The sequence below is a fragment of the Macrobrachium rosenbergii genome, chromosome 41, assembly GCF_040412425.1.
Source record: "Macrobrachium rosenbergii isolate ZJJX-2024 chromosome 41, ASM4041242v1, whole genome shotgun sequence".
In the NCBI taxonomy this organism is placed as follows: domain Eukaryota; kingdom Metazoa; phylum Arthropoda; class Malacostraca; order Decapoda; family Palaemonidae; genus Macrobrachium; species Macrobrachium rosenbergii.
The window spans coordinates 73960088-73980087 of NC_089781.1; positions in this window are offsets into that span (position 1 = coordinate 73960088).

The window sequence follows — 20000 nt, forward strand, 5'->3', positions numbered from 1 at the left end:
GATGTGGGACAACCGTCCGGCACAGCGTAAAGGCCTTAGTGTCTGCAGGCAGAGGCAACATTATGCTTTCCATTCTTGCGTTTTTGTTTGTTTGTTTGGTTTTGTAACTGTTAAACTGGCGCCACTACGTTCGTGCTACGGCGAAGGTTTTTTCGTATCTTATTTTTTCATTAAGATATTCTTAGATGATTATTCATGACCGTTTTCACTTTGTTAATATGGCTTTGCTACATTTGAAGAAATGCAGCAGCAAGGATTATAATTTTACGTATGCTGGGTTTTTATATCACACTATGCTTTGTATAATCTCAGTTTAATGTTATATTATTTTAATGCACGATAAATTCAATACTTGCTTATGTATCATTTATACGGCCTTTTATTGTTGAAATACACCGGTATAACATTTAAGGTACTTCCTAAATACTCTCTCTCTCTCTCTCTCTCTCTCTCTCTCTCTCTCTCTCTCTCCGAATATACTATCTTTGCTACTCTCATTCCTAATTTTCTTGGAGATCAGCAGCGCTGTTCCATAATTCCTCAGAGGAGCAATAAATCTGTCATATCGTAATTTTTCTTTCACTGCAGTCCCGAAAGCGAAATGCATGAAAGCATGGTTGCTATTCAGGATAAGCATGATATATTAATTCATTTCGCCCGACATTATTCCGCTATAAACAACAATCGTTTTCGCTCAATGTATCTCGGTACGTCATGATTCATTGCCAATAAATTCTTGACAGATGCTCATCTTCTTTAAAAAATGAACTCTGAATATTCACGAAAACTTTCTTGTTGCGCATGCAGTTATTTTTTTAGCCTAAGTGCTTGTTATAATTAGTTATGTATACGTTTATTTACTTGCACTTATAGTGTGCTTTGCGTGTCACTGTTCAGGTGATACTAAAAGTTCTTTGTAGTTTTTTTTTTTTTTTTAGTTCCACCTGTAGTTTTTCTTTTTTTTTGTTTACCTTTGAGCTTAACTGTTCCGCCTCCTTGTCTTTACCGTTCTCGAATTTTCACCTCCCTTTGAAGAACAAGCGTACCAGCGGGACCTGTGACTAGAAACGTGGCTATACGGTAGGTCGAACAGAATAACAAAAGTAATAGTGAAGTGAAACTCCATATTTGAGAATATCCGGCAAGGCCCATTTTATTTCTTATTGCCGAATAAAAGTAAACATTTTCATTTCGTTTTTAGTTTTCTGTAAAGAAAACTGGAGCCCTTTGTCCGTCCGCCTTCTTGAAAACTACTGTTTTGTATGTTTGATCCACCCTTCATCAAACATATCAAATTAGGCCTGATAGTTTTTATTTTATTTAAGGTTGATATTATCCATGGATCGTGCATCCGGCACCACCGAGTCCAATTCCGGAGTCGTCGCTGACGCACCTTCACTTGACCGCGTCTGGGAAGCAACTGAGCGCTGTCCGGTCGTAGCAGCTGAGAGTTTTATACTGCAACATATCGAGAGTTTCACACGGCATTATACTCTGTGCAGAAAACTCGATTGCTCAATAGACACTTCGGTGCATTTTTTACTTGTTTGTTTTCATAGTCGATGATCACTCATTTCGGGAACGTCTCCAGAACTTGAAACTTGCGGATTAGATACAAAAGAGTGTGTTGACACTTCGAATAACAGGAACCCTGGGGGTTAAAATAAAAATTGTTTGATGGGAGCATGTTACCCCCAAAAAGGAAAGAAAGCTTAATCCGAAGATGCCTTCTACTGTAATCCTGAGGTTTAGAAAATACCTATTTATTTTTATATCATTTTATGTTTATATCTGTTTGTCGTAATAATTTAATACCAACAATATCTTCTTCAACTTCTTCAAAATACAAAGAAGAATAAAAACTGAAATTCCTCCAACAGAACTCCCAAATCGTTGCGTGTATGTGTAGGTGAAATGTTAACACCATTTGGACACACACACACATATATATATATATATGTATATATATATATATATATATATATATATATATATATATATACTATATATATATATATATATATATATATATATATATATATATATATATATATATATATATATATACAGTATATTATATATATATATATATATATATATATATATATATATATATATATATATATATATATATATATATATATATATATATATATATATAAGCACGCTCACGCTGCCCTATGCATTCATGATGAATTTTCAATGAATGAATCATGAAGACTTAAGAAAGGCATAAATATGCCGTAACTGTGTGAAAGCCATTCTTCTAGTGAATGCAGTTTGCAAAGCGCGTTGATTTAGCCAGAGGAAAGCGAATGGCATGTCGAATATCGAGTTTTTATTTTTAATTTCCCAAATGATGATCCTCTATCATCAGTTATCTTTAGTGTGTATTTTATCCTCCCTGTAGCTCTTCTCTCTTCGATGCTTTTTGTTATTCTACTCTTTTCTTCCATATTCCTTTTTTCATTAACCATCTGTGATCTTTCTGAACCCCGTTCTTCACCCATCATCATTCTCTCTCTCTTTCACATGGGTCTGGGAGTCCGGTGGAATGACACCACCTGCCCAATAATAGCCATTGGGTTTTCACACTTCCCTCCTCTCTGCAGATGGTGCGCTGCTACCTCTCTCTCTCTCTCTCTCTCTCTCTCTCTCTCTCTCTCTCTCTCTCTCTCTCTCTCTCTCTCTCTCTCTCTCTCTCATGACTATGATTATTCGTAGTCATTGGTAAAACATGTTCGTGTCCCTCAATTTTGATATTATTGCTAATTTTCCCATATTTTGTTATACGGAAGATTATTATTATTATTATTATTATTATTATTATTATTATTATTATTATTATTATTATTAGTAGTAGTAGTAGTACTGTAGTAGTAGTAGTAGTAGTAGTAGTAGTAGTAGTAGTAGTAGTTGTTGTTGTTGTTGTCTTTGTTGTTGTTGTATTTGCTACTGGCATTCTTCTTCTTCCCTTTCTGTTCACTATTTCGACCATAATTAACTCACAGTCATCCTTCATTGACTGTTTCATAAATCCAAGTTATTCTGATTTTATTTCCAAGGAAGAGACCTTTCACTCATATGTTCGTTGTCGCCTTAGGGCATGCGATCAAATCTTCGAGTTCTGTATAAAAAATATAAAGAAAAATTATTAGATAACTATATGTATGTATATATATATATATATATATATATATATATATATATATATATATATATATATATATATATATATATATATATATATATATAACATGCTCACACATGTCCCTGTATCTATGGGCATATATTGTAGCATATATTGTAACACTTACCTCATTGTCTGGCAGCAAACGGCCATTGAAATTTTATGGAAATCATGGCTCGAAAATAATTACAAATTAACGGAGCCTTAACGTTCTTGGAAAAATTCCTTTCTCCTTAATGATCCATAGCAACTTGTTGAAAAGAGAAGTAAGTTTCCTCGAGAAAATTCGGAGCGGGCGTTTGGGGAATATCCCAGAATGATTCCGGAGGCGACAGACTCAGGCGTCCATGTAAATGTCGTCATGAATATGCATCGAGATGTTAATGGGGTTTTCGACGGGAGAGAAGAAGCGACGAAATAATTCCTTTCTGTTACCAAATGGAGATGTTTTAATTACAAGACATCTCTCTCTCTCCCTCTCTCTCTCCCTCTATGTTTCTGGTACGACTCTCTGCTCACAAACGAACAGCTTACCTTCAGTCCCCTAGCGTTGCATTTCACAACGCACAGGGGTGAAATCAATCATTTGCTATTGTAATGTCCTCTTTCTTTCTCTTAATTCATAATTTTCACGAGTGTGATTGGCTATTATCACATTAAATTTACTATTCCACAGAATTTTACAACGTTTTTGCTCTATGGATGCAAAAATAGATTGCGGCAGTATTGCTGTACGTCCAAATAGGAGTTAGTACTTCAACTATTGTGTTTGAAATCAGTCTTCTTTGGTGCTACCGTATGATAAGTACTCTGCTACTTGATAACACATTCACAATCAGTCTTTCATTCGTGCAAGTAAAGGAGATTTTGGAATCCGCCATCATCAGCAAAACCTGGAATTTGAATGTCAGGAGAACACTGGAAATCTGATATTTTGAACTATTTAGTTGGTCTTAAGCCCCACCCTTATGCAAATGTTCATATATTCGCCATTTTTATTTATCCCATATATATATATATATATATATATCGCATATATATATATATATATATATCATTCATATATATATATATATATATATATATATATATATATATATATATATATATATATATAGTATATGTGTGTGTGTATATATATATGGACACACACATATATATAATATATAGTGTATATATAGTGTGTGCAATTGACTGTTTATATTTGGTTTTGGTTTTCTGTGAAAGAAAATTATTGTGCAGGCTTTGTCTGTCCGTTCGCACTTTATTCCATCCGCACTTTTTCTGTCCGCCATCAGATCTTAACAACTACTAAGGCTAGAGGGCTGCAAATTGGTATGTTGATCATCCACCCTCTAATCATCAAACTCACCAAATTACAGCCCTCTACCCTCAGTAGTTTTTATTTTATTTAAAGTTAAATTTAGCCATATTCATGCGTCTGGCAACTATATAGGATAGGCCACCACCGGGCCGTGGTTAAAGTTTCATGTTCCGCGGCTCATGCAGCATTATACCGAGACCACCGAAAGATAGATCTATTTTCGGTGGCTTTGATTATACGCTGTAGCGGCTGTACAGAAAACTCGATTGCGCCGAAGAAACTTCGGCCCATTTTTTACTTGTTCATGTGTTCGTTTTAATTATGTTCATGTTACTTTTACAATGCACATAATAAGTGAAATACTGAATTATATCGGTTGAAGAGTGCTAATTAGTAGTCAGTCTTGTAAAATAAGTGAAATAATAAAGTGAATAACAGAATGATTAAATAAATTCTGTGAATTTTACTCAAATATCATATCCGGTAGAGTATCGCTGACTTTTTAATTAACATGACTTCGGAAACAGAGCCACCAAAACAAATAAGCAATTTCCCAAATACAGTTCCACTAAAGTATTGAGATGTAATTTCTTTTATTGCTTTAATTTTTTCCGTTTTTGTAATAGACATTGTGCAGTAATCTCACTTAATCCCGGATTCCTTTATATAACATTTTTGCAGAAAAGAATTGCTGACATTTGCATATCAAATATATGTTAGTGGAAGGGATAATTCCTTCAGAAATTGTTGCTATATTGTCACTCTGGATACATTCACCGTTCTTATTAAAACTATTTTTATTAAATATTTCTAGTATAAAAGTACTCGTACGTTTCTTTGTTTAAATGTGATACGGAATACGTCGTCAGATTTGATTTTTCTATTAAAGCAAGAGACTTTTTGTTTGGTGTGTGTGTGTGTATATATATATATATATATATATATATATATATATATATATATACACACACACACACACACACACACACATATATATATATATATATATATATATATATATATATATATATATATATATATATATACATATATATGTTATATTACATATATATACACACACATATGTATGTCTGGATGTATGGGTTTGTGTATTTATATATTTTTTTCAGCGTTTCTCAACAACCTTACTTGAATTTCTGTTTCACTTATTTTGGGGGTTAATCTTACACGCTTCCATGGATAAAACACGGTCTTAAAATCTTGTAAAAGCAACGACGCGTAACTGGTGAACTTGAAGTGGACAGCGTATGGAAAGAGAGGTATGAAAAAAGTGTGAGTTTACTAAAGTGTCTTTAATGGATGAGTGTGAGATTGTGCCTTTTTATGAATGTGAGAATGGCTGCTGTCTTTTTATTCTATATATATAAATAATAATAATAATAATAATAATAATAATAATAATAATAATAATAATAATAATAATAATAATAGATTTTACTTCAGCTTAAGGCCACATACATGGAATATACAAAGTTGAGACAATGATATACACAATTTAGATACATTAGATAACATGATAAAAAATGATAAATCGGCGGTACCCACACAGTTGGTAAATAAGTATAAAAGTTAGTATTCATAATAATGGTAATGACAGTAATAGTATTGAGAATAGTAGTATAAAAAAACATAAAAAAATATAACAATAAAAAAAGATTGCATACAATAAATTTCCAGCTAGGGACCTTACAGGAGGTAGTTATATATTTATAATATATACAGTATATATATATATATATATATATATATATATATATATATATATATATATATATATATATATATATATATATATATATATATATATATATATATATATATATATATATATATATATATATATAATATGTGTGTGTTGTGTGGTGTGTAGATTTGTGAGTGTGATAGTAGGAGAACTTCTGAGTGTTGTTTTTGTCCTTGGGTAATCCTTATACTTGTATAGAGAGCTTAATAACTTTAAGAATTAATTAGCTTATTCTGTATACATTTCCCTCGCTAGGGTCCAACTCCGAAAATTAAAATTCTCGAACGTAGTCCAGTACGCTTTTACCTCTGTTTTCTAATTCGTATTAAAACGAACCTCTGTTTGCTCTCGTTCGATATGAGGTCTTTTCCACGAACGAACCGCCATAAAGTTCAACTTTTATCAGGTTATTTTTCTGCTTAACATTTTCGACCAAATATTTTCTCTGGACTTTCTTCCACACTGGACAATATATGGCGTACTTGCCGAAGATATTTACGATTAAATTTATAAGCCATTTATGTTTTCTTTTGATTTCGGAAGAGTTAAAAATTATAATGAGATAGAAATGCTAGTCTCTTAAGAACTTCGGTATTCATATTGTCCTCATTGCACCTTACCATACACGGCTGATATGGTCCAAAACGAGTACATATCTCTCTCTCTCTCTCTCTCTCTCTCTCTCTCTCTTTCTCTCTTTATATATATATATATATAAATATATACATAATATATACACAAATACACACACACACACACACACACACATATATATATATATATATATATATATATATATATATATATATATATATATATATATATATATATATATATATATATGTTGAAGAGTTGAAATATCCGTTTTAATGGTTTCTCATTTGTACATATGATTTGTTTTACTCTTTAGTGGTTAAATTACAACATCCAGAAGCTACTGTTAATGCAATTCTAAACTGCCGTAGAGTGAGCAGCAAACGAATTGCAGCCAGTGCTTTGTTTCTTAAAATTTTCTCCATCAGTCTCACTTTGTTGCCAGATGCCGTCTGAAAGATTTATGTTTGACGTCGATTCCGAGATTTTATGAGCTTCATGCTTCCGTAGGGGGGGCAGTGCCGTCAGTGCACCTCACGTGGTGCACTGTAAGCGTTACTTAGGGGACTTTGCAACGTCCCTTCAGCCCCTAGCTGCAAACTCTTTCATTCCTTTTACTGCACCTCCGTTAATTTTTTCTTTCTTCTGTCTGACTTTCCACCTCTCCTAACAGTTGTTTCATATTGCAATTGCGAGGTTTTCCTCCTGTCACCCCTTTCAAACATTCTTACTGTCAGTTTCCGTTCCGGCCCTGAATGACCCTATAGGTCTCAGCGCTTGACCTTTTGCCTAATTTCTATATTTTATGAGCCTCATGCCAACTGTTTTCTTCTCTAACATAAGATTAATATTCATTGTTTATTGGTTTTATGTTAGACTTATGCTTTCAAGCATAAGTCTAATTTCATAAAAAGCTCGTGTATTTATATTGTCTTCCAGTTGTTTTTTGCCTCAGTAAATTCAGTTATGCCCCAGACACATTAATCTTTTTACATCGACCAGGATATTTATTATGTAAAGTTTGGAGACCTCTTTAAATATTATATAACATATAACTGTAAAAAAAAAAATTGTTATGTAGCTCATAGGGACAAAAATTACAATCGATATTAAAACCTTTGTGTCCAGGCTTCTTATGCATTCCTTATAGTTTTTCTTTCGGTTGGAACTTAGGGCGCTATTGCGAATGTTTTTCCGTCCTGAGCAGCGATGTTTTTCGTGTTCCATTCCATATTTTTCATTTTATATCTTCTTTTCATGTATAATAAATAAAGAAAAAGCAAGATTGAAATATACTTTTTATTATTTATGTTACTTAAGAAAACTACGTAACCATAACATTCTTAAAGAACTGAAATAAATTACTATTCTATGATTTAGTTCTTGTAGCCAACATTTTGTTCAACTACTCAGCGTGTAACTACATTGTAACCGTGACGTACGAACATTAATGAACAGAATCCCCCCAAAATATTAAGTATTTATAAACTAAGGAAAAACAGTGCACTTGATTTTCTAATGAAATTGTCTGGATTGGCACTGAACTTGGGGAAACTATGAAAGCATAACATTCGGATATAAGGTCTCGAAATTTGCGTGAACTTGTAGAGATATGAATATCCATTAAAACTTGCGTTAACTTTCTTCGGCATGACAGACAGAAAAGTGGTCCACTTCTGCATTATATAATGACGGGCTACGTGCGCTGGAAGCTGGAGCAACTGTCTCCCCTACCCTCCCGATCCCCTACCTACCCCACCCCACCCAGGGCGTACAAACAGGTTTGCAGGAGGATGGTGGATGTCTCCCGACCCTCCCGTTTCCCTGCCTACCCCGCCCCCACCTGGGGCGGGCAAACATGTTTGCAGGAGGAGAGTGAATATCTTCCCTACTCTCCCGTTCCCCTACCTACCCCGGCCCCACACAGGGCGGACAAACCGGTTTGCCAGGGCTGGGTGGCTGTGCCATGTCTCCTCTACTTTCACCCGGGGGAGGACAAACGAGCTCAGATCCTCTCGGATTTTATTATCATATAAAATGACAAGACGAAACGTAATTCTCCGTTATCTCTCTGGTAGATATGTTGTTCCCCGGAAACATCACAACCCATTGCAAACCATCCATTTGAGGTTGAAATAATTCAGTGTTTTGTTATGTTATGTTAGCTGATGTCTTACGTTGAAGTTCCAAGATGTTTTTAACCATAATTATCAGGTCCTTAAGTAGCTTTTAAGTCGTTTGGATATCAGGTAAAATGTATGTCTATATGTATGTGTGTGTATATATATATATATATATATATATATATATATATATATATATATATATATATATATATATATATATATATATATATGTGTGTGTGTGTGTGTGTGTGTGTGTGCGTGTGTGTGTGAGTGTGTGTGTGTGTGGATGTGTGTGTTCGTGTTTGTGTTTGTGTTTGTAATGGAGACGCGCGGATTCGTATTGGCCTCGATTAATCCCTTGAGCATTACTGCTCATGGTGTGCGTGTAATTCGTCCTAGATAAATTTGTGGACGAACAACGCTTACTTAACCAAACTCTTTCCTTCCTATCATCTTTGTGACAAGCAGGTATTCCTATATATATGACAAAATGAGAGAGGCCTGAAAGAGGCTGACATAATATATAGTCACAATTTGTGCTGAGCTATGATATAACTCTTCTGAATTGAATTTACAAACTTTTACGATACTCTGAGCGCTTTTGGAAATCTTTGAATCGGTCATTTTGATCATCAGACTCAGCTCAGTTATAGTTCTAGACTTCTATGGATGTTGCTACTTTTACTTTTGTATTTCACCAAATCTTTATAACATATATAGTTAACTTTCATAGCGAACATCGCAGTAAAATTTCGCAGAAAATGCTGTAGAGGTTAAGATTACTAAATAATATTCACCACAGTTGCATATCATGATGTTATAATAGCCACAAATGAAAAGAAATAATACTTATCGGCGCCTTGTATATTTCAAACAGACATTTTCAAGCTAAAATCATTAACATTATTACTGTAAAGGTTTCGTAATCAGATTTTCCTTTTACCGGATTAAACGGAATAGTCGCGCTCTTCACTCTTTTCCATTTCGTACACATTCTGCATTAAGCGAAGTCACAGAATAGTAATACAAATAACCACTTCATATCATCAAGCGTAATGGTTACGGGGCACCCACTCTTATAGCGCGCGAGGGAATGCATTTGATTTATTGCTATAACTTAGCTGAAGAATTATTTCATTATCATTTTGACGCTTTATGCCCGTCTCAAGAGCTCTCCAACTGCTTGAACTTCTCTCGGAGAGACTTGTTGAAAGGGAATCTATAGAAGAACGTGACTTGGATTTTCATTTTCAATCGCTATAGTTCGTATGCCATTCTACCTATTTTTTGTGGTAAAAATGTTATATGAGTATGTATTATGTACATCTTATTTTTCGTAGCTGATGGTGTTGTGCAGCAGAACGTGAATCACATCATTTTAGTTCTTAAAGCGAAAACTTATGGGTAACGAAAGGCCTCAGTATTTTCTGTAATGAAAAAAAATTAGAAAATCATAGTTATAAATAATATTGAAAAGGTGAAACTTTTTTTCGTGTATGATATGATTGAAATGTCTTAACTTCGTTCATAAATATGATTTAAAAGTTTTAACTTTACTGCGTTTATAGATATGATTAAAATGTTCTAACGTTGTATGTGTTAAGCTCTACTTCTACAGTTCCATGAAAAATGGAGTTCGATCAAACCGATTGCGTGCAGGTCAATAAAGTGGATATTAGTTAATGAACTGAATTTTAAGGACTTGAGTATTTGTGTGGATAGGTGGAGATAATGATGCCTGATTTGATATTGCGTTCTGTGAGTAATATACTTCCTGTTAAGCTGTTAAAACTCCTAGTCTGTCATTTTTAAAATTTTTTGTACTTCATCAGTTCATCAATGCATCCTATAGTCATAAAACCATGTTAGTTTTCTGTAAATGAAAACTATTGAGATGGCTGTTTGTCTTTCCGTCCGCATATTTCTCTCCGCTCTCCTCTGATCTTAAAAACTACTGAGGCTAGACGGCTGAAAATTGGTATGTTGATCATCCACCCTCCAATCATCAAACATACCAAATTGCACCCCTCTAGTGTCATTAGTTTTTATTTTATTTAAAGTTAAAGTTAGCCATAATCGTGCGTCTGGCACCGCTTTAGGTGCCAACACCACAGGTCACCACTAGGCCGTGACTGAAAGTTTCATGGGGCCGTGGCTGAGAGTTTCATACAGCATTATACGCTGTTCAGAAAGCTCGACTGCGCCGAAGAAACTTCGGCGCATTTTTTATTTATTTATTTTTTTTAGTAATGTATCATAATTTGGCTTCCAAAGTTCGAACTCGGCAGTAAGTTTTAGGTAGACGAGGGTAGTTCTGAAGTAGATGCAGCGCGCCCATCCTCTCTAGTCAGGCAAGAAGTTGCACCCCAGGTCACGGTAGTTCATGTTAGCTTCCACTCGTTTTCACTCATTTTTATGCGGTGATACATGACGTAGATACTTATCCACCATTATTACTTGGAAAATAGCAAAGTTCATAGGTAACCGAGTTCTTCCATAGTCGCTTTGTCTGGGAATTGGAAAATTTAGATATAGGTAGCACACCTCATAACGTATCGATATATTAACCTCACAAGCTCGTGAAGAATCGTCGTACGGCGATGACTGGTTGTAGAGGTGCTTTTTTTCAGTTGTGCAAATGGTAACCTCTGGTCTTATCATCAGCACGGGTGCGAGTTTTCCTAACTTTTATATTTGAGGTGAAGTACATCTCAACCATTAAAATAAATAGCATTTACCAAGATATGATTTCCGTTTCTTTTTCCTTTTTAAACTGTTCTACCTTACTCATATTCTCAAGAGTTTCCCTTCCTGAATAATTCACATTTAGATGATATTCTTGAGGTAGCCGAATTTCTTATTACTGGTTAAGTTGTAAACATTTCCCCGTGAAACTCAAATATTGATGTGTAAAAGCACAATATTTCAAGTCTCTGTGTTCAAAAAAAAAACCCAAAAAATGGCCTTTTCACACCCTAACAATAGCAGCTGATCAGTAGCCTTTTTGTGTAGTAAAAAAAAATATCAGTAAATCGTAATAATAAAAATTTTTGTTTCCACAGGAATATATATAGTTTCTGAAATCCACATGTAAATTTGATGCGGCTTTATCATCATACAGTAAAAATGGAGGGCTTAATTCAAATTAACGGAAGCTGTACAATGCTCAATTCTTTTCCGCTTTTTGGATTTTGGTCTGCGTTCATTGTTTCCTATCGTTCCGGGAAATATATGTATTTTTGTTCAGCCTTGGCGAAATTGCTAAAACCTTCACTTGAATTAACCACCGACATATTTTCCACAACTGCAGCCATTAGGATTCGTTCATGCATGCCAGTAATACACAGACTCGAATCCGAAAATAGCGATCAGTGACAAAAGTTCAGTAGAATTTTCCTCACACGACATGAAAAAGAATAAAAATAAAAACAACGAAGGATTACGTAGTTACACCAATATAAAATTGTTCTCAGATATTCCTGGTGACCAAGACAGTGGTCGCTGTCACATACACACACTAGCTTTTGATTCGTGAGTGATCAGCTTGTGGAAGTTTTCTTTGCAGAGGTCCAGCTCCGAATCGACAATTCATTTATGAATTCAGTGGTAAGCACTTGGTTTTGTTTTACGAATCTAACTCATGTCAGGGAAAATACTTTTATAATCTTTGTGTATATATATATATATATATATATATATATATATATATATATATATATATATATATATATAAATATAAAGTATGTGTGTGTTTGTATTTGTAGATAGCTAGATTGATAGACAGCAAGAAGCATCTTCATTTCTACTCCACAAAATGAGGCACATCTAGAGGTAAAAGGGACACTTTGGCCCCAGGTCTGTATTGCAATTCCGTTGGTCCGTTTGGCAGCAAGTGCGATGCCCTTATCGCCTGATCGTTGGAGAGCATTTGCCAGCATATGTGCCGATGTGCGTCTTCCGCAGTTGCAATACGTTAAGTTTCTTTTACGTCTAATTTTAGCTGGTTTGTTTTAACCATATGTCTTCGAGGCGTGTTTGCTGCGTTAAGTGTGTCTTTATATATTCCGTATTGCGCTTTTATATATGCATATACGAATATTTATTCCAGTGAATATTCACATGAATCAAGTGTTGACATACCTCGTTTTATCAGATATGTAGAATGTTTTTTTTTTAATCTTCCTTGCGAACGCGTGGCCAACATTATACATTTTAATGGTGATGATGACGGTGAAGGCTTCATCATCACCACCATCATTATCATCATAGTAATAACATTAATAGCACAAGGAAATGTTGCGAAGCCAAAATCTGAATTCATTAAAGGCTTTATTGCATGATGTATTTCTGGTAAATGAATTACTTCCTTTTTGTGTAAGATTTTCTAAATATGAATAGAAGGATGAGTAAAAGAGAAGTCACAGTTTCTTTATCAGAAGTTCATCTTGACAGCGACGGTCATTTATATTTTTTCATCGATTTACAAAATTATCATGGTCGTTATGTTTTAGAAGTGATACGGTACGTGAAAAGTATCACATTCAAAAATAAGTAAATAGACTATTAAATAATGGTTCAGTCACACCTACAATAAGAGTCTCCTTTTCCATTTCAAGCTTAAAAACTAAATTTAGAATCCAAACATGTTGTACAGGTATGGCTTTCTATAAAATCTTTGCAGTCCAGTGAGTTACAAGCATGAGATGCATATAGATAATTCAGACGGTAAAAGAAGCTTATAGAGATTTCAAAAGAATGGCTTCAAAGGAATTATATCCGGGTTTCATTCCCATAACAGTTTCTGAGACGAAATCTAAAGGCATCAAACACTCGACCTCAGTGGCTGGTTTTGCTGTGGCTCAAGAGAGGCGATATTTTCATTGTTTCTTTTAAGAGGAGATAGAGGTGGTTTTAACTCTTGCGACGTCCGATGAAAATTCAAATCGTAGAATTATTTTACTTTGACTCAGCGCTGACTTCTTGCATGAATAATTGCGATACAATTATCTTCCCGCATAAGATGCTTGTCTGATTGCCGTAGCTATACTTCTTAATTTATTAAAGGTTTTACCTTTCTTTTTATTTTTACCCATAATTTATGTAACCAGATTTTTTCTATGACATCTATGGCCATCATTTGTGCGACGCCTAATTATACAAACAAATCTTTCAATCACTGGCACAAGCCAAGAACATGCAGATTCATTTTCCTTTATTATGCTGTTGATATTTGTATTCAGTTTTACAAATTTTACCCACATTTTTTTTTGTGTAAAAGAAAACTAATGTGCCGGATTTGTCTGTCCCTCCGCACTTTTTCTGTCAGCCCTCAGATCTTAAAAACAATGAGGCCAGAAGGCTGCAAATTGGTACGTTGATCATCCACCCTCCAATCATCAAACATCCCAAATTGCAGCCCTCTAGCCTCAGTAGTTTTTATTTTATCTAAGGTTAAAGTTAGGCATAGTCGTTCGTCTAGCAACGCTATAGGACAGGCTACCACCGGACCATGGCTGAAAGCTTCGTGGGCCGGGGCTCATACAGAAAACTCGATTGCGCCGAAGAAACTTCGACTCATTTTTTACTGGTTTATTTTTTTAATGAGAAATAAAATCTAGACACAGTACCTTGGATCCCCAGTAAAGGAAGAGCTCCAGAGAAATAGAGTTAACTAAAATGACCGTTCCACGATGAGATAAAGCGCTTTCATTTTCTTAACTGGCTGCAAATTGCTAACGACGGTTAACCCACATAAGGACATTTTCTTTAGTGGGACCTCTCTCTCTCTCTCTCTCTCTCTCTCTCTCTCTCTCTCTCTCTCTCTCTCTCATTTTAACTGCTAGCTTTGAGGTAATGCATTGAGCTTTTTTTTTTTTGTCTTTACGATGTATTTCATTTTACCCAAATATCGGACCACATTGCAGTTACATTTCACTAATTTTGCATTATTTCCATTACGTATTAGAGCGATCTTTAGTTTTCTGTAAAAGAAAACTATTGGGATGGCTTTGTCTGTCCATCCGCACTTTTCCTGTCCGCCCTCAGATCTTAAAAACTACTGAGGTTAGAGGACTACAAATCATCAGACAATCATCAGACGTACTAAATTGCAGCCCTCTAGCATCAGTAGTGTTTATTTTAAGGTTAAAGTTAGCTATAATCGAACTTCTGCCACCGCTGTAGGTACCAACAACACAGGCCACCACCGGACCGTGGATGAGTTTCACGGGCCGCGGCTAAGAGTTTCATGGGCCGGGGCTGAAAGTTTCATGCCGCATTATACGTTGTCCAGAAAACTCGATAGCGCCTAAGAAACTTCGGCGCATTTTTTACTTGGTTTTTATGAGACGCAGCTTAAATTTTAGGACCGTTTAAACAACATCAAGCATTAAAATTTTGTGGTAAATTTCTAGATGTGGAAGGGAATGGAATTATTGTAATGCCATTAGATCAAACGCTTGTTACAAACTTTTTGCAGAAACGATTGAATCTAAAGGAAGATTTACTTGCTAAGTGTGAAGAAACGTTTATACTTATTACTCTGAGTAGCTATTTTGCGTTTTACATCTTTTTTTCGATTTGCAAAACTGGAAATAAAAGTAGTAGTTTATTTTCTGTTCAGAGATACTCAGTTGGGCTGCAAATAATGGTTTAAATTTCTTAGGGTGTGACATAGTAGTTTTACTGTATTAACGTTCTTTAAGAATCCTGTTTTTACAGGTTTTAAGAAAACCTGAATTAGTCAGAACAGAATTATATATTTCCTATTTATTGTGGAGGTCCTCTGCATAACGAATATTACATAACCTGAATTAGTCAGAATAGAATTATATATTTCCTATTTATTGTGGAGGTCCTCTGCATAACAAATATTACATAATAGTTTTGTTTATAAAATATTTTATGACTAAGTTCATTCTCAGCGAAAAAGTACATTATTTTATTGATAGTAAAAGTGACGATTGAAAGTTTAACCAAACGGGATATGCAGCTAAAGTTTTAGAAATTGTCAATTGATTTCAAATGAAATTTTATCTTCTAGTTTGATAAAAGTTATTCAATCAAAAATGGTTGATCAAGGCTAGTAGGAAATTAAACGTATTCAAATCTTCTTTAATAAAACGTGGAAGATGCAACTTGTACAGTTACAATATACTTTTGCAGTCTTTTGGATTTTTGTTAAGTGATTGTTATAAATATTATATAACAAAGTGGAATCAGGCATTTGAATTTGAGGCAATGTATGAATTCCTTGAACAACGCTTGCTGTCAAATATAACTTTTTCTAACGTAACTAAAACGTTCCGCGTCATCATGAATATAGTGTTGGAATTTATTATACAACAAATTGCGGGTTGAAAATGGAAAATGAGACAGTTTTCAGTTGTTGGTACATACTGTTTTACAGTTTATAACATATTTTTAAGAAAGTTTCAGATCTTTTTCCGGCTAAAAAATAAAATACAGAATTATTAAGTAACAAAAGTGAGGTCAGGCAACAGTCAAGAATTCCTTCAAGGTGAACGTGAAGGAAGTCATGTATAAATAACAGCTTAAATCCCTTTTTCATCCGTGAAATCCGTGACCTCCTGCTTCTGAAGGGATTTGTGTCGAGAGTTCCTTGTTTTCAGTTGGTTTTGGAAAATGTTTCTAGAGTTGAGGTAGGCGACATGGAATGAACAATAATTATCTTAAAGGTAATAAAAAAGATGTAAATTGGTATCTTGATGTGTGTTGCTCATGATGATTTTATTTCGTTTTTTACTCTCTCTCTCTCTCTCTCTCTCTCTCTCTCTCTCTCTCTCTCTCTCTCTCTCTCTCTCTCTCTCTCTCATTAGCACTGTTAAGATAAATAGTATTCCAGCCTAGAGGACCATCCTTTTGAATCCAAACTTTTTAACATACTAATTTGCATGTCTAGACGGCCTTTGCTCTTGCATCAGTGTTTCCCAGGTACCTGTTTAAAGGCAGTTTTGGTTTGGGAAACGTCCTCGTGTTTTAAACCTTTACGGTGATTTGTACGCTTATTCGTGTTGTGGTTCGTACTGAAAACTGCAAGAGTAAATCTGCGGCCTTTTCTGCTGCAACGTTTTATTGCAACTTTCCTCACTGTGCGCACACGTGAACGTAACCTCGTAACATCTACACGGGGAATTGTGGATAATTATGTGGGTAGTTAAACAAATAATTTTTTTTTCACGAGGATTAACAAAAATACATATATTCTCCATTGTAATGGAGAACAATGGGACCTGGTTCAAATTCAAAAATGGGAAAAGATTATGCATTATAGTCTGCATGAATTCGAGTTAAGCCCCTTCTTTATTATATGATGAAATATCAACTTCGATATGCTATTTTACTCCCAGTAACTACAAATGTTTTCGCAGCTATAATCGTTTTTAGTTTTCTGTAAAAGGAAACTATTGAGACGGCATTGTCTGTCCGTCCGCACTTTTTCAGTCCGCCCTCAGGTCCTAAAAACTACTGAGGCTAGAGGGCTGCAAGTTGGTATGTTGATCATCCACCCTCCAATCATCAAACATGCTAGATTGCAGCCCTCTAGCCTCAGTATTTTTTTTTTTTTTTATTTAGGTTAAAGTTAACCATGATCGTGCGTCTGGCGTACCCGACGTACCTTCCCTTGACCGCATCTGGGGAGCAACTGAGTGCTTCCCGGTCGTAGCTGAGAGTTTCATACTGCACCACATCGAGAGTTTCTTACAGCATTATACGCTGTATAGAGAACTCGATTGCGCCGAAGAAACTTCGGCGTATTTTTTACTTTTTATTAGTTGTGTTATATACTACAGCCAATGCTGGGAGAAACCTATCGGGTTAATAATAATAATGTTCCTTTTCAGGTTACTTAAAACAAAGTTCTTATGGCTTCAGTTAGCTTCATTAGTTATATTCTAAATGGGAAAAACCGAATTGTATTTAAAGTTCTTATACAGAATGACATGAAAGGCACAGAATAAAAAACCGAATAGTATTTAAGGTTCATATACAGAATGACATATAATGCACAGAATAGTTACATCGTCATTTTCTGTTTTAGTACACACATTCCTCTTATGCAATGGGTTCCTCTAAGAGGTGTAAGTCCTGTAGTTTTAGGAACTCTTTATTTAAAATATAAAACAATAAAATAAATTTTTTGGTAAATAAAGTAAATTACCCGATGGCTTTTTGAAAATAATTTCCATGATTTATCAAATAAAATAAATTGGATTAAAATAGTTCGAGATAACAATATTGGAAAATTGCTTAATTGTTTTTCACTGAGGCAAGTTGATTAACATGCAGATGGTACCTTTTCCCAGATTTGATAATGCAGGGAAAATTTTAGATTTGATTATCTCATTGCTTCATCAATTTGTGCTTCTCATTTTATTTTATATAATAATCAGTGGTTAAGTACAGTCCCTTACCAGTATACTAGTTTTGTGGTAATTCCAGTATACCTAATATTCATTTCGTGCGTAATGTAATAATTCTTGGTTCCAAATACAAATCTTTTCAAAGGTACATTTGAGATTAATGAAGCATTGGGAACAGAAATTGCAAATGTACGCTTTTTACATGCACAAACATGCACAAAAATATTTTCTTCCTCATAAAATGTTGAATTTTCTCTTTCGTGACCTTTCAGCGACAAAAATTTTAGTGAAAAAGTTTGTTCATCTTCCAGATTTTCAGTTGAATCTATAACAACTAAAATTAGCACAACTTTATTCTAATGGCGAGTTCGAAATATCTCTGCTAGTAAACTAAGTGTGAACACATACTGGAATGAAAAAATGCCAGTACGTATATAATTCTATAAATAATGCATATTTCTATTAGCGACATAATGAGAGAGAGAGAGAGAGAGAGAGAGAGAGAGAGAGAGAGTGGTGGCGGGGCGGGTGGGGCTGGGTGGTGGGGTTGCGGGGCTCTTCAAAAAAGTCGCGTGGGGCTTTGTTCCAGACGAATATTTTCTTGTCTCCTTCTCGTCCGAAACCCATTAACATTTCGATGCATATTCATGGAGATACTTAACAGACGCCAGAGTCTGCCGCCTCCGGAACCATTTTGGCGAAATCCTCCAAAACAGCTGCTTCGATATTTTTTATAAAGGCTCTTGCAGCGGGTTGTTGGTTTTTTTGTTTTTATCTTTCGAAGTATGATTTACATAAAATTGCTGCATGTGGCAAATATTTTTCTCGAGAAACAGTATTCATTCATACGCATGCACACAAACCAGCATACAAGAACACTGATGTATGCGTAAACAACATTTTGCTCATGTATGAAATGTGCATACTTGTTTCAGTATACTGTTAATGATGCATAAGAATGGACAGAAATAAGAAGTACAAAAATTAAAATTTCCTTCTATCTTTCCATTTTTACCCTTGCCACCCAATTTCAGTTATTCTGAGCGGTATGTGCCTTATATTATTAGAAAAAAAGTAAGTGCTTTTTAATATTTAATACTGTTCTATTTTCTTCTCGCTTTGCTTTGGCTGTATTTTGTTAATTTTTCCACTCATTGTCATTGATGAAAATATTACTGTAGATATCAATTATAGACCATTTTTGGGTGGTAAATTTTCAAGAATTATTATTATTATTATTATTATTATTATTATTATTATTATTATTATTATTATTATTAGCGAAAGGATAACCTTGTCATTAAATTTTACCTTAATTTACTTACTTCACGAAAAAGCTCCTTGGACCTTTGAATACTTGTACACCTTGTAGTGTTCATGAAAACATTAAGAGTGATGGGTTCAACTCCACTTTTGTGACAAGCAGGGCCTTCCTAAATGTATGACGAAGTTGAGAGAGGCAGAAAAGAGGCTGACAGATAATCATAAATTCTGATTAGTTGTGCTATAATTTGTTCCGAATTCAATCTATAAACTTTTACGGTACAATGGACGCGTTTTAAAATGATAATTTACCGGATGAAAACAAGAGAATCTTTGAATCAGTCATTTTAATCAT